Source organism: Eptatretus burgeri, chromosome 6, assembly GCF_056783735.1.
Source record: "Eptatretus burgeri isolate ZD-2024b chromosome 6, Ebu_testis_v1, whole genome shotgun sequence".
In the NCBI taxonomy this organism is placed as follows: domain Eukaryota; kingdom Metazoa; phylum Chordata; class Myxini; order Myxiniformes; family Myxinidae; genus Eptatretus; species Eptatretus burgeri.
Window position 1 is genome coordinate 21,506,819 of NC_140966.1, and position 15,000 is coordinate 21,521,818.

General features: G+C 33.2%; 1 protein-coding gene and 1 long non-coding RNA gene across 5 annotated transcripts in view; one reads left to right on the plus strand and one right to left on the minus strand.

Moving 5' to 3' along the window:
- LOC147024387 (uncharacterized) overlaps positions 1–1,487 on the plus strand; it is a 1,933-nt gene extending 446 nt beyond the window's left edge. The window contains exons 1-4 of the long non-coding RNA XR_015058998.1: positions 1–333; positions 441–599; positions 1,041–1,098; positions 1,323–1,487. The exon at positions 1–333 is cut by the window's left edge and continues 446 nt beyond it. This is a non-coding gene — a long non-coding RNA (uncharacterized LOC147024387). The remainder of the gene's footprint in view (positions 334–440; positions 600–1,040; positions 1,099–1,322) is intronic.
- The window catches only part of AMBRA1 (autophagy and beclin 1 regulator 1), a 249,360-nt gene that overhangs the window by 138,658 nt on the left and 95,702 nt on the right, over positions 1–15,000 (minus strand). The window lies entirely within an intron of this gene.

Here is a 15,000-nt window from a genome sequence, read left to right on the forward strand (position 1 = left end):
TCGTGCTGTGTGGTTTTAGACAGTCATGCTGTGAAAAAATAGGAACTATTCTGTGAGACAAGGTCTCGTGTTTATATTTTATCTCAGAACACGAACTGAAAACATTTGAATCAAAACCATTTTAAGTATGTTTTGTAAATGATTCATACAACCGCCTAGTTATTTTCCAAGCTGTCATTTCCTGTGGCCGCACCCAATGTTTAGGGAATTTCCTCATTGTAGCCTTATAAGTGATTCACCAGACAAAGTTTCTGCCAGACAGGATTTTCATTTTTACAACTGAGACATGGATGATCTCTCTTCCGATGAAGGCAAAAGCTTACTACAGAGTTGGTAAGTTTGTTTGGTTTTCTCTTTGAACGATGAAGCAAATGATTATTAATTAAATCATGATAATTCTGATATATATATATATATATATTTTTTTTTTTCCCTGACAGGGCATTGGAAGAAATTGAGTTTACGTATCACGACGTGGTTCATGAAATTAATACTCTTATTGAAGAGATCAATGATTTTAGAAGAGAATTGAAAGACATTTTCAATGAGTGGCACGAAGTCTTATCACGTCCTATCATCTCGAAGGAATTAAACCAATGGTGAGACACGTGTGTGTGTGTGTGTGTGTGTGTGTGTGTGTCTCTCTCTGTCTGTCTTCCTACCTACCTCTCTCTGCTCTTATTGAAGAGATCAATGATTTATAATGACTGGTCTCTGATCTCGAATGAATTAAACCAATGGTGAGACACGTGTGTCTATGTGTGTCTGTGTGTGTGTGTGTGTGTGTGTGTGTGCGTGCGTGTGTGCGTGTGTGCGTGTGTGCGTGTGTGCGCGTGTGTGTGTGTGCGTGTGTGTGTGTGTGTGTGTGTGTGTGTGTGTGTGTGTGTGTGTGTGCGTGTGTGCGTGTGTGCGTGTGTGCGTGTGTGCGTGTGTGCGTGTGTGCGTGTGTGTGTGTGTGTGTGTGTGTGTGTGTGTGTTGCTTTCCCTGTCTGTCTGTCTCTTCATCTATACCCTTGACTTATTTTTTTTTTTTTTTTCAGCACTATCGCACAACATCAGCTGTTGAAGCAATCTTGTACAACACATGATTTTCTGGAGGTAAATATTTCTGAATTATTATTAATATCACTCTCTCTTTAGAATGTCGTCTAATGTTGGTTGCATTATTAGTTTGAACGCGGTTTTGTCAGTACACTGGAATTAATTTTATTGACCTTGAAAGGATGACAGGCTGAGTCGGCCTCCTGGTGTGTTAATTCAGTGGTCAACGAGGCTTACTCATATTACCATGTAATTATTATCCACTTTTTGTTTCAAAACAGAATATGGTGTCTGAGTTTCGAAATCACAAGACATCTGGAGAAGATTGCTGGGAAAGATTATACATTCTCGCAAATGAATATTTAATATTTTCAATATTAATAAATTATATTTGTTTTGTATACAATTACTTGATTCTGAATTACAAGAAGAGGATCAAAACATGAAGGGAGGGTAGGTGCGCCCCAATGACCCATCACCCCCTCATCCCATCCCTCCCTCCCCATGTGTGTGTGTGGGGAAGGGTGGGGGTGGGATGAGGGAGGTGGTGGGTCAAAGGTGGGGGCGCACAGGGGGATGAGGGGGTGGGGCTTGTGTGGGAGGGGCTTGTGTGGGCGGGGCTTCGGTGGGGCTTGTGTGGGCGGGGTGTGGGTGGGGCTTGTGTGGGTGGGGCTTGTGTGGGAGGGGTTTATGTGGGTGGGGCTTCGGTGGGGCTTGTGTGGTCGGGGTGTGTGTGGGCGGGGTTTATGTGGGTGGGGCTTGTGTGGGAGGGGTTTATGTGGGTGGGGCTTATGTGGGGGGGGTTACGGTGGGTCTGGTGTGGTCGGGATGTGTGTGCGGGGTTTATGTGGGTGGAGCTTGTGTGGGAGGGGTTTATGTGGACAGGGTTTATGTGTGTGGAGTTTTTGTGTGGAGCTTGTGTAGACAGGACTTATGTGGGAGGGGTTGATGTGGGCAGGGTTTATGTGGGCAGGGGCGAATGTGGATGAGGTTTGTGTGGATCAATGGATGGGTGGAGAGATGGGTGGATGGGTGGATGAGTGGAGCTTGTGTGGATGGGTGGATAATTTTTTAATTAAATAAACATGTTGTGTGTGGGGGAACTAATTAACTAATCACTAATTATGTGAATATGGGTGGAGCTTGTGTGTGTGTGGAGCTTGTGTGGAGCTTGTGTGGAGCTTGTGTGGAGCTTGTGTGGAGCTTGTGTGGGGTTTGTGTAGGAGGGGTTTATGTGGGTGGGGCTTGTGTGGGTGGAGTCAAAAAGGGGCGGAGTCAAAAAATTTCAATTTATTGGAGCTTGTGTGGGGTTTGTGTGTGGTGGGTTTGTGTGGGGCTTGTGTGGGCGGGGTTTGTGTGGGTGGGGCTTGTGTGGGTGGAGTCAAAAAGGGGCGGAGTCAAAAAATTTCAATTTATCTTTGTCTTTTGTAATTCCTGTGAATAAAATGAACCTAAAATCTCTTCCCCTTCCAAATCATATATTTTATAAGTCCAAGGAACTGTATCTATTACATCAACAATTTTAAAAAGTTCTTTCGTCCATCGTTCAGTAAAACCCTTTTCAAAATGAGATTTCCACCTATATATTCTTACGATATCACCAACTTTGAACTTAGGTTTTCTGACATTAATCTCTTTTTCATATTTTAATTTTGTAAATGTTTCTGATGGCTTCATATTCGTTGACGTGTGAATCGTGTCATTATACTTATCCACAATATCCTGAATAAAAGATAACCATTGTTGTGAACCGAGTTGTGTGAATTTTTTATATAGTCTCTCTTTTAAGGTACGATTAAAACGTTCAACAACAACTGCCTTCCCTTCATTAAAGGTACTGTATAATGTAATACTGTTATTTTTTAGAAAATTCATAAATGTCTTGTTATAAAACTCTCTACCCTCATCAGTCCACAATTTTTTAGGTTTTCTCTTACTTTTATTAAATATCTGTTGAAAAGCTAACATAAGAGTATTACCTGTTTTGTTTTTTAAAGGGACAACCCACGCATATCTACTCCTCAAATCAATAACGGTTAAAGCATACTTGTACCCCTTATCATTATTGAGTTCAATCAAATCAGCAGACCAGATATAATCAACTTCCTTGGAATAAACTTTCCTTCTCTGAAACTTTGTGAATATTGGTTTATGTAATTCATCAGCTAATTGCTCTTCAGTCTTAATGGCATCATTAGAGCCTATGAGTTTTTTGAATTTCCAAGTCCAAGTTTCAATTTAGCACTAATCATCTTCTTCACGATGAACCTATCAACTTTTTCTCTCAAGGTTGGATTTTGTATCAGAGACAAATTATACAACATTTCTCTATCGGCTTCATGCTTTTCTTCCAACGTTGTGGTATTCCCATAATCAATATCGTGTCTCATGCACACTTCATCAACTCTATTGATTGGTTTACTCCAGGATTTAGGATTGTCTGCCTCATCTAATCTTTTATCCAAGTTTGTGCCTGGACCACAGAAAGAATACCCTGGAAGATGTAATTCCCTGGTATTCCAGTAGTTGTAAATTTACTTCCTGATAAAAACTTTTGTATATCTCCTCCGAGTTTGTGTTTGGAGATAAATTGATTTTTTTTGAACCACACACCGAACATATACCTTTTTGGATAACCCTGTTATTTTTACTTTTAATATATGAAATATTTTTAGTATTAGTTTTCTTTTTACATTTGAGACAATAACTCATTTATTTATGTGAAAAAGTCCTGCAGAGTGCAAAAACCTTTTTAGTTTCCAACATGCACATTTGAATCTTAATTTTTAAAACATAAAGAATCCTAAGAAATGCCTTCACTCTCTCCTCCATTTATTTAAGAAAAACTTGAATTAAAATGAATAGCTTGACGATGTCAATAGTCTTGAAGAAAATATTGCAAATAGACTTGTCAATTCTTTGTTTTCCTCCTCGGTGGGTTGAGTTATTTTCTGTAATACCGCCAATCTTTTTGAATCTCACTGGTTTCCATATTTTGATATTTATTTTGTCTCGCTTCTTTCCTCCCTCTCCTCCCTCTCTCTCTTCTCTTTTTCCTCCTTCTCTTTCTTCTCCCTCTCCTCCTTCTCTCTCTTATCTTTTTCCTCCTTCTCTTTCTTCTCCTTTTCCTCCTTCTCTTTCTTCTCCCTCTCCTCATTCTCCTTTTCCTCCTCTTCCCTCTCTTCTTCAACTCCTTCCTCATCCCTTACTATCCTTGAATCGTTTACACCCCATAGAATATTATACATATATTCATCAGGATTTCTTGTTATTCCTGCATCGAAAATAATTTTTTTACAACAGGAAACCAATAAAATTTCTTTTGAATTTCTAAAAGAGCCTTACCTTTTCTTAACTTTATAATTTTTTCATTATTTAACATTCTAATTAAATCTAAAGTTGTCGGTTTATCAACATCAGCATAATGCCAATCTTTTATTGAAAATACCTCATTCTTATGTTGTAGAACATATTTATTAAAATACCGAATACCCTTTTCTTGAAGGTATGCTTGGACACAGAAATGATAATTTTCTTGAAGCCTTCTTGCTGTCATTTATGTATTAGAAATATATGTTAGAATAATATTATGGCACGAAACACCTCCCCATCTTCCCATAGTTAAATCATTTTGTATTTCCTTACTTATTATATATAATCCTGTTTTTTCTGTTTTCATGAGATAAACAAGGGCAAAACCATTATTATATTTACCCTTATTAAATTCTTTTATTTGTTGTTTACTAATCGTGGACCCACAAAACTCATTCTCGATACCAAGTGGATAATATTCTTCCTTACGAGACTGATTTAATTGTTCCAGGTCTTCGAGGTTAATTTTAAATGACCAATTATACCCTAAATCATTCATATCATACCCCCATTGTTCTATTCTCATACAAACGATACGCCCTTCTTTATAAAAATTTATTTTAATTCGAACTGTGAATTCTGTATGACCTGGAGATAATATCAACACTTCTGTATCTTTGGAATACACAGCCGTTTTATTCAAGTATATATATTGTGATAAATCGCTTAATCTCACCAAGTCATTCGCGTCAGTTGGGCTTGGATAATTTTTTAATTTATAAGCATTTTTCATGTTAATATTTTTGTTTATATTATATTTATGTCGTTCAGCCTGTGCCTTTGTATAATAATTTGATAAATCAATATCCAGTTCTTGAGATACACCAAAGATAGAACCATCTTTACCAACATAAGTCATTTATATTAGATTAAAAATAATATCATAAAATTTTTTATTTTTGTTGAGTTGAAATAACACATATAGACATAATTGACCACAACACTTGGAATTTAATTCTTGGACTTGAAATGTTTGATAAACACCATTCTGTAAGAATTTTATGACTTCAACAGGTGGTGGAAGACCAAAACTATCAAAATAATATTTGTCTTGATTATTAAAAATACAAACCCAATGAGAACCGTTCCCATTATTATCTTCTAAGTTCATAATAATATTCTTTGTATGTTTCGGCACATTTGTTAATTCATCTCTCATACAAATAACCACATTTTGAATTTTTAATTTCTTACAATATTTGGCAAGTTGTAAATTTGATGTTGTATTCTTTCCAAATTCTTTCAACCACTCATCAATGCTCATTTATTTATTAGAAAGATATAATCCATTACCTCTTTTCGTTAATTTTACACCTGCTTGTGCAATAGAAGAAAGCATATCTCCAACTAACAATCTCGCTTTATCAGGCAGACCTTCAAGTTTTTCAGCAAAATCTACAATTACGCCACTTCCACTAATTTGTTTCTCCAACTCTTTGTTATGTCTTTCCAATTCTTTTGAGCCTGGAGTTGAGCCTTCCTTTCGTTGGCAGTTTTCACCGCTGTTGAAATACCACCCGTCAATGCTCCAACCGCACTTAAACCAGCAAATAAAGGAATTAGAAATGGGAGAAATCCTCCACTCGTCTCTCTTATTGAATATTTTTTCAACATTGGTTTTGTCATTTTAATTTTAAGTGAGCCAGTGTCATTCAAGATTTTAACCTGTTCTCTTGTGAGCAAAACATCAATTCTTACTGCTCCTTTTCTCTGAATTGTATTAACGTTAATCGTACAAGGCTTTTGATTTTGAACACAAGATGATAGTTTATGAAGATTGATTTGATTAACATATACCCCAGTTGGTACTTTGCCACTCATTTATTTAACAAAAATTATGTGAGACTAATCATCACACCATTATCTGTATTAATCTGCAATTCTGTTTCTTCCAAAAGCAAACAATATGTATCAACTTCTTCACTCTCTCCTCTTTCAATGTATAGGGAAGTATCCACTCGATTAGACTTTATAGTTTCCTTTTGCGCGCTCAGGTCAAACGCATAGATTGTATACAAACTTTTAAATGCTGTCATATCCAAAATAGGTTCTTTATTTCCATTACTTTCACACACCTTTTGGTAAGACTTGTATGCTTCAGCAAAATCATTTTTTTCCCAATTAATTTCCAATCTATCTCGTGGATAAAATGTTCCATCTAGAGAAACGCGAAGTTGTTTCACCTTAGCATTATCACTCAATGCATTATTCTTATCAGTCGCAGTATCACCATCTGGCTTTTTAAAAATGATCCACAGATATCGTGGCTTTCCTTCCAGAACACCCAAATTCCACGTGTAAGTAGTTTGATTGAGTTTAACGTGTTGACATCTTCTTTTGAGGTATGATACACTGAGTGGTTTCTTTGAGTTAAGTCTTCGATTCAACATCTCTTCTGTTTTAAGATTAGGAGTATATTCACTGATATACCAACTCATCTCCTCAATTACAAATTTATTCTGATCACCAAAAGCATTACCAACACCAAAAAGCAATCTATTTTCATTATCATTCCTTTGTAGTTGAAATCTAATTTTAAGACCATACAGAACTTTATCATGATCACAAAATCCAAATATACCTTTAAGAGGAACCGCCACAGTAAAACTATTTTCTGCTTTTGTATCATCATTATACGCTCCTTTCCTTTGAATATATCCAGGGTCTGTGTTTGTTCCCGTTGACATATCAGGAATAAAACCTTCGACAGACCCCTTTCCCATTCTATCACTGAATGTATAGAGTGTAAATTTTATCATTTCAGATACAGCAGAGACATAATCAACCGCTTCAACTTCTTGTGTTCCAATATACAAACGCACACTATCAAACATTTTCCAGAAGAAATCATTTACAAGTGTAGCGTTTGTGTTATTCCCAGCTTTAGTGAATTTAAATTTACACAACAAGAAACTTTCGGAGAGATTCAAATAGGTTTGTTGATTATTTATTTCAAAACTTTTTGTACCATTCGTATTCCAGTCTGTTCCAGTTATTGCATTTACCTTGAAGTAATCTTCTTTTTTAGTGGAGTTTGAGATAATAATAGTATCATCCAAATCATAGATACTATCAATTGCTTCCATACTTGTATTTATTTAGGAAAAAAGATGTTAAAACTTTTGAAACCCTGATCCAAGTATTTGAATTATTTTCTGTCGTTCTTGGGGGACAACTGAGTTTTGCCTTTCTTAATTTCTTTTTATTGCTTGTAATTTATGAGATTCCTTCTGAGCATCTTTTATACTCTTTACAGCACCTGCTACATTTCCCACAGCAGAAGCAGTTGAACCAATTAGATCTTTATGTTTAAGAATAGTTGAACCAATACCCATGAGAGTATCAATTATCCCATCTCCTCTAAATTGATGTCCAACACCCCTTTGTCTCTTAGGTTTATAGTATCCTCTACCAAGATACATACCTTCACCCTTGTAGTATGGGGAAAGGAACATCCCATCCCCTGTAATTATTTTATATTTTCCCAACTCGTGTTTCCTCACAATAACCATCGTATTTATTTATTGGAAAACTTCACGTAGGTGAATTCTGATGGATATAACTTCTCCATTAAAAGAAATCACACGATTATCTTGGTCGGTTATCCTAAAATTTACTCTGTGTATGGTTTTTCCTGACACAGGTAGATAAACCAAATTTTTAGGTTCCATATTAAATTTATAACCAATTGGGGTTGAGTATGCACTGAATGAAAATATTGTATTTGTTTTTTTCCATCATTATAAGCACCATCAATCAAATCACAGTGAATTAACACCGAATTTATTCCTGAGGATATTTGAATGACATTATCACTGTAAAACGTCCCATTAGTTTCAATCTTTTTTGAGGAGAAACCCAATAACTCTCTAAATGAATTATCAATTGTGAAATCAACCTTGTAGTTATTTTTAACTTTAATCGTTGATTTTGAAGTATGTTTTTGAATGTTTATAACAATATTTTTTGGTTCATCACCCTGTTCTTTCATAAGACGAGCAATTTCGGAAGATATTTGAGAAATCTCATATGCTCCGGCTCAGACTGTTATCCATTTGTATCCACTTCCCGGCTTATAACTAAACTTGTCATTTTTATCAGTTATATTAAATAAGGTATTATAAGTTTCCATGCACAATAAACATGCCTCATATTTTTTTGTTGTGTCAAGTTGTAGTGGGTATGGGAATGAAGATGTGTGGTCGCTTGTTGTGAAATTGAAACTAAGGATTGTGCTTCTCATCTTATTTAATATGAGATAAAATGTCTTTATATTGATATTTATTAATTATTTTCATGTTCATCAACTGGTCTAAAATGGCTGATGCTTCATTAAAACAATTGTTATTTCCAGCCTTCTGACTGCCTAACAACAATAACAGTCTATTAACTAATTGCGATGGGTCATTTGGAAGAAAACTAACACCTGAACCAAGGATACTTAAAGCCTGAATAATGTGTTTCTCCTTCTCATTCTTCCTACTTTTACCAGAAAGAATAACCTTATAATTTAGAGTGTCCAGCAAATCAATATATACTCTATCATCATTATTTTCCATATCCAATGGTTTATCAATATACTTTGATTCATCCTTCACAGTTGAACCTTGTCTTCCATCTTTTGTGAGAAGAAACATTAATCTCGGAGTTAGTTTAACAGGGGGTTGAGCAGAACTTAAGAACCTTAATTCATCATTAAATATCAATACCTTTTCTTGAACAAGATGAAATATTGCTGGTTGTTCTGTTGGAATGAGTCCTGCTTTGGTTTTTGAATCCGCTGAATATTCATTGTTTTGAACAGCATTCACAATATAATCAGGGGTTGATTAATCTCTTCCAGTTGTTGAAATAAACCTTCATCATGTTCTAATTCTCCAATATGCTCTAATTCTTCCTCCGTCATTTGACTGAAATCTTTCAACATTTGGAGCTTTCTGGGAGTATATTCTACTGTGGGAACTGTGGAAACATCTTTCATTTTTTCTTGGGAAGTTTTTAAAAGTGGTTTAAAAAATTTCTCTTGTTTTCTTTCAAATGCTTCTTCGCCCGTTAGTTTCTGTCTGCGTTTCTTCTTTATGTCTTCCTGTTGTTTTACAACTTTTGAAACCAACTCTTGATGTTCCTTAAATCTTCTTGCTCTTTCTTTTACATCCATTTATTTATTGTAAAATATCATTTAATGAATTGTAAAGATCAACAGGGAAATTTTCTTTTTCTTCATCATTCAAGTAGATGTGTTCAAATAAATCCTTTTCTTTAAATATTTCATCAAATTCTTTATTAACATTAATGCGAGTTGTAATTTCTTCTTCACTAATACTTGCATCTCTGCTTTTCATACGTTTGCGTTGAGTTTCTTCATCAACATCAAAACCGAATGATAAAATCTTCACTCCACTCAGATGTTTAATAATTTGTCTCGTTCCTTCTGGATTAGTTTCTAATATCCCAACACCACCAGATTTTAGTTTCCTTAACTCACTCTTACAATGTGAATATTTTGTTGTACCAAGAGAAACCTCCTCAAACATTTGACCTTCATTCCTCAATCGCATATGTTCCTCCACTGAAATATAGTGATAATCTTCACCTTTTACTTCTCCAGGTCTTATTGCTCTAGTTGTTGTTGATACAATGCGTATCACGGGGTGTTTTTTAAGTAAATTTACAATATTCTCATTTGTACTACACAAGAACCTTGATTTATGAAAGTTTTTTCCAGAAGCAGATTTACCCACAAGATTTATAATAATAGTTGTCATTTATATATGTAATTGTTTATAAAACAAAAAATATATCCCTTAATATCTCATCTTGTTTCACAACAATATATTTATATTTTTCAGTCGTGTGCTTCATATAATCCTCAAATTTCTTTTTACTACATAATGTAGAACAATTATCTCTCCAAAAATTATTGATATCTATTGAATTTAACTTGAATAAAATAAAAGTATTAGCATTGTTTCTGATGGAACGACGAGGAAGTTGAAAGTACGATTGACTAAGATAAATACAATTACAAGAAGAATGTCTCCCTCTTGTGTAGTAGCTGTCCATTACCGTTTGGTTTCTCTCATTAACACAATCATCAAAGATAACGAGGTTCTTTTATGATTTATCCAAATCTTGGGGAGACGGTATATCATCCGTATTATCACTAAGAATACAAGTTATAGGATTTGATTTCTTTTTACATCTCTGTGTATCACAAAATAGTTGAATTATATCTTCAATGTTATAATCATTTAGGTTTTTTTGACGTTTAAATAAACCGATTATATCTTCTTTTGAAGACCAGCATTAAAACCTTGTGAGAGTAGTTGATACTCTGGTTGAAAACTCGACTTTGTGAAAATTATTAAATTGTCATAATCTAAAAAGTTGGGAGTGAGGAGCATTTTTAAAAGTAAGCAGGTTTTTCCACATCCACTTGAACCAACTATGAGACATCTTAATGAATTTGGGAGATTTTTATGGTTGTTAAATTTTATCTTATTTTCCCAAATAGGTAAAAAATCATTCATTTATATATTTGAAAAACAGGTTATTTAATTTATTATTGGCTTTTTTAGAAACTCTATATTTTATCCTAAGTTCAGGTTTAATTTCAAGATAATCCATTATTTTATTTATACAATATCTTGTGTTGATATTTCCCTGAAAATTACATCCATGAATAATATACAACAACAATCCTTTGAACATTTCTCTTATACGTTCAGTTTCTTCCCTTGTAAGGAAAGGTGTGTTATCATCCTCATACTTTACATTCATTTCTCTAATCAATCTTGTAAAGTAATTCATTTTTGGTGTAAATCTAAAAGAATTATTTTCCTTTTTATATTTTTTATTATCATTAATTAGAAGATAATCACAGAATATACATTGTTTATAGGCTTTTGACTCTGTGTTTAATCCCCGTCTTTCACACGCAGGACAATTCTCAAATTTGTCATATGGAGAATCAGGAAAGTCTAGCATATTTATAAAGTAAAACTTTACTTAAACTGAAATTCATCTATACTTTCAGTTGTATATTACCATCGATATCGATATACTTTTTTTCATTATCAGATTCAACGACAACATTTTTTATATTAAAGGTAATTTTAAAATTATCGTTAACTACTATTGAACGAAATGTCATTTCACCTGATATATTAACATCCTTTATTTCATCAGGATTTACATCTTTAGGGTTGTTGAAAAAAAATACAAATTTCTCCTTGCATATTACAGATGGTCTTATCTTTTCTTTCTAAAGCTTCATCCATAAGGTTTTTGTTCTTTGATACTTTTTCTTGTTTCATTGCTTTTTCTAGTTTTGAATATATTACTAGAAGGAGAGGAGAAACTTTTGTTAGAGATACTTTAATTGATGTTCTACCAGGTATACTAAAAGCCCTTCCACTGAAGGAAATTGAAGAACTCATATTATTTACCATAATAGTTTTTATCCAATAGTTGTTATATTTATCTTTGTTCAATTTTACATCCTTGACATATTTCTCAGTATCTTTAACAGATGAAGAGATTGATTGAAACTTGTCTTTTGTGTCTTGAAACATTGTATTTATTAAGTGAAAAAGTTGGAGGATAAAATGGTTTTAAGCACAGATTCACCTGTAAAACAAACGAAATTTTCATCAAGAAAATTTTAGTTTAAGCAAAGTTTTATTCTATAAATATGGTGAATACAACGTACTGCGATGTTTGTAATCACGAATATAAACATTATAGAAAACACCTCCGAACCAACAAACACACATTTAATCTGTTTCATAAAATATCTCCTCTTGAGTTGGAAAGAAAACATTGTGATATCTGTTCAAAGGATGTTTTGAAGAGTAGTTATAATAAACATCTTCAATCACAAAAACACAAGAAAAATGAGTTTAAAGTAAAGGGAGACTATTATATTGAAAACACTGATGGGGCATTTAAAGGGCATATAAAAATAAGGATTTTTCAATTTGGAGAACCCGGTCCATCATCAATAGCTGAATCAATTGAAATAGTGAAACCTGATGTTGAAAATTTTATTAAAAAGACATTAAAAGAAATGAAAACTTTAAAGTTTTATATGGGAGTGAAAATGAATATGAAAAGACAAGATGAAGAACAAACTCCTTATATGAGAACAGATCTTCATTTTATAACATCATTTCAAGATTTTTTGAATAGTGGGGTTTATGAAGAACTATCAAGACAAGAGGAGGATGTTGATAATACAGTGGTAGGAAGTGGATTCAATATTAAAAAAATCATCTTTTTAGATATACACATTCTAAAATCAAACCCTCTTAAAGCTTCTTCTTATATTGAATTACCAAAAGAAATAAAACTAAAGAAGGCAGTTGTTAATATTAAGAACAATGATAATGAATGTTTTCTCTGGTCTGTTCTTGCTCACTTACATCCACCAAAATGTAATTCAGAAAGAGTAAAACAATATATGAAATATGAGAATACCTTGGACATTAAAGATTTTAAATTCCCAATGCCACTAACAGATATTCCTAAATTTGAGAAAAAGAATAATCTTTCTATTAATGTATATGGATTAACGGATACAAACAAAGTTCAAATATTAAAAATTTCAAACAACTATAAAAATGAAGAAACACACATTGATCTTTTATATTTTAGTGTTGGAAAGAATTCACATTACACATACATCAATAATTTATCAAGATTAATCTCTTCTCAGGTATTCAGAACAGCAAACAAAATATATCCTTGTAAGCGATGTCTTAATTCATTTCATACAAAAGAACGATTAGAACAACATTCAAAATATTGTAGTAATCATAAATCAGCTGTAATTACAATGCCTAAACCTGGTGAAAAGATTTCTTTTGAAGATTATAATAAATCTATCATGCACCCATTTGTGATATACGCTGATTTTGAGTGTATCCTTAAAAAGATAAATACTGCTTCTCCTAATCCAAAAGAACCATATACAAATAAATATCAAAAACATATTCCTTGTGGTTTCTGTTATTATATCAAATCATCTGTTGGAGAAAAGTATAACAAACTTGAACATTATCGTGGAAAAAATGCTTCACAAGAGTTTGTAAAACGATTAGAAAAGGATTGTATAAGACTCACTAAATTAATGAAAGAAACAAATGAACCGATGAAATTAACCAAAGAAGAAAAATTAGAATTTAGAATGAACAATATCTGTCATATTTGTGAGGGGGAAATTAAGGAGTCTAAAGTTAGAGACCATTGTCATCTTACTGGTAAATATAGAGGTCCCGCTCATTCCTGTTGTAATCTTAATTATAAATTACCTTCTTTTATTCCAGTCTTTCTTCACAACAGCGCCAACTATGATACACATCTATTTATAAATGAACTTTCAAAAACACCAGGGAATATTTCTGCCATAACAAACACAAGTCAAAAGTATATTTCATTTTCAAAAATGATATTCACAAAACCTTTAACTCGTATTAGGTTTCTAGATTCTTACAAGTTTATGGGAACACCACTAGCCTACCTCGCATCAAATCTAAGCTCCACGGACTCTTTTCCAAATCTTAATTCATTCTTTCCAAAAGAGGAAATTCTCACTAAAGAGGAAATTCAGATTAAAGAGAGAATTCAAAGTAAAGAGGAAACTGTAATTAATGAAGAAATTCTAACTGAAGATGAAATTCTAATCATAAAGAAAATTCGAACAATGAATGAAATTCTAACTAAAGAGGAAATTCTGATTAAAGATGAAATTCTGATTAAAGAAGGAATTCTTACGAGAGAGGAAATTCAAACAAGGAATGAAATTCAAAGTAAAGAGAAAATTCTTACAAGTAAGGGAATTTATCCTTATGATTATATGGATTCATTTATGAGATTTAAAGAAACACAACTTCCATCAAAAGAAAGTTTCTATAATAACCTTTATGAAGAAGAGATAAGTGATAAGGAATATAAACACGCACAAGAAATATGGAAATTATTTAAGATAAAGAACCTTGGAGAATATCACGATTTATATCTAAAAACAGATGTTTTATTGTTAGCTGATGTGTTTGAGGCTTTTAGAACACTCTGTCATAATAAAAATTGTTATGGATTAGACCCTGCCCACTATTTCACAGCTCCTGGTTTAGCTTGGAGTGCAATGTTGAAAATGACAAAACAAGATATAGATTTAATCAGTGATGTGGATATGCTTTTGATGATTGAGAAGTCCAAGAGAGGTGGAATATCACAAGTATGTTCAAAAAGATATGCTAAAGCAAATAATAAATATCTTCCAAATTATGATAGTGAAAAAGATAGTAATTATTTGATGTATTTTGATGCTAATAATTTGTATGGATGGGCAATGTCTCAATCTCTACCTTATGGTAAATTAGAGTGGGTGGAAGAAAAGGATTATGAAAAGGCTTTGATGAATATTGTTATTTCTTCTCAAGAGGAATTGAATGACGAAGAAGAAGGTTATTATTTTGAAGTTGATTTGAGGTACCCGAGTGTTCTTCATAATAAGCATAAAGACCTTCCTTTTGCATGTGAGAAAGAAACCCCAAAGAAAGAATGGTTCAGTGATTATCATAAAAG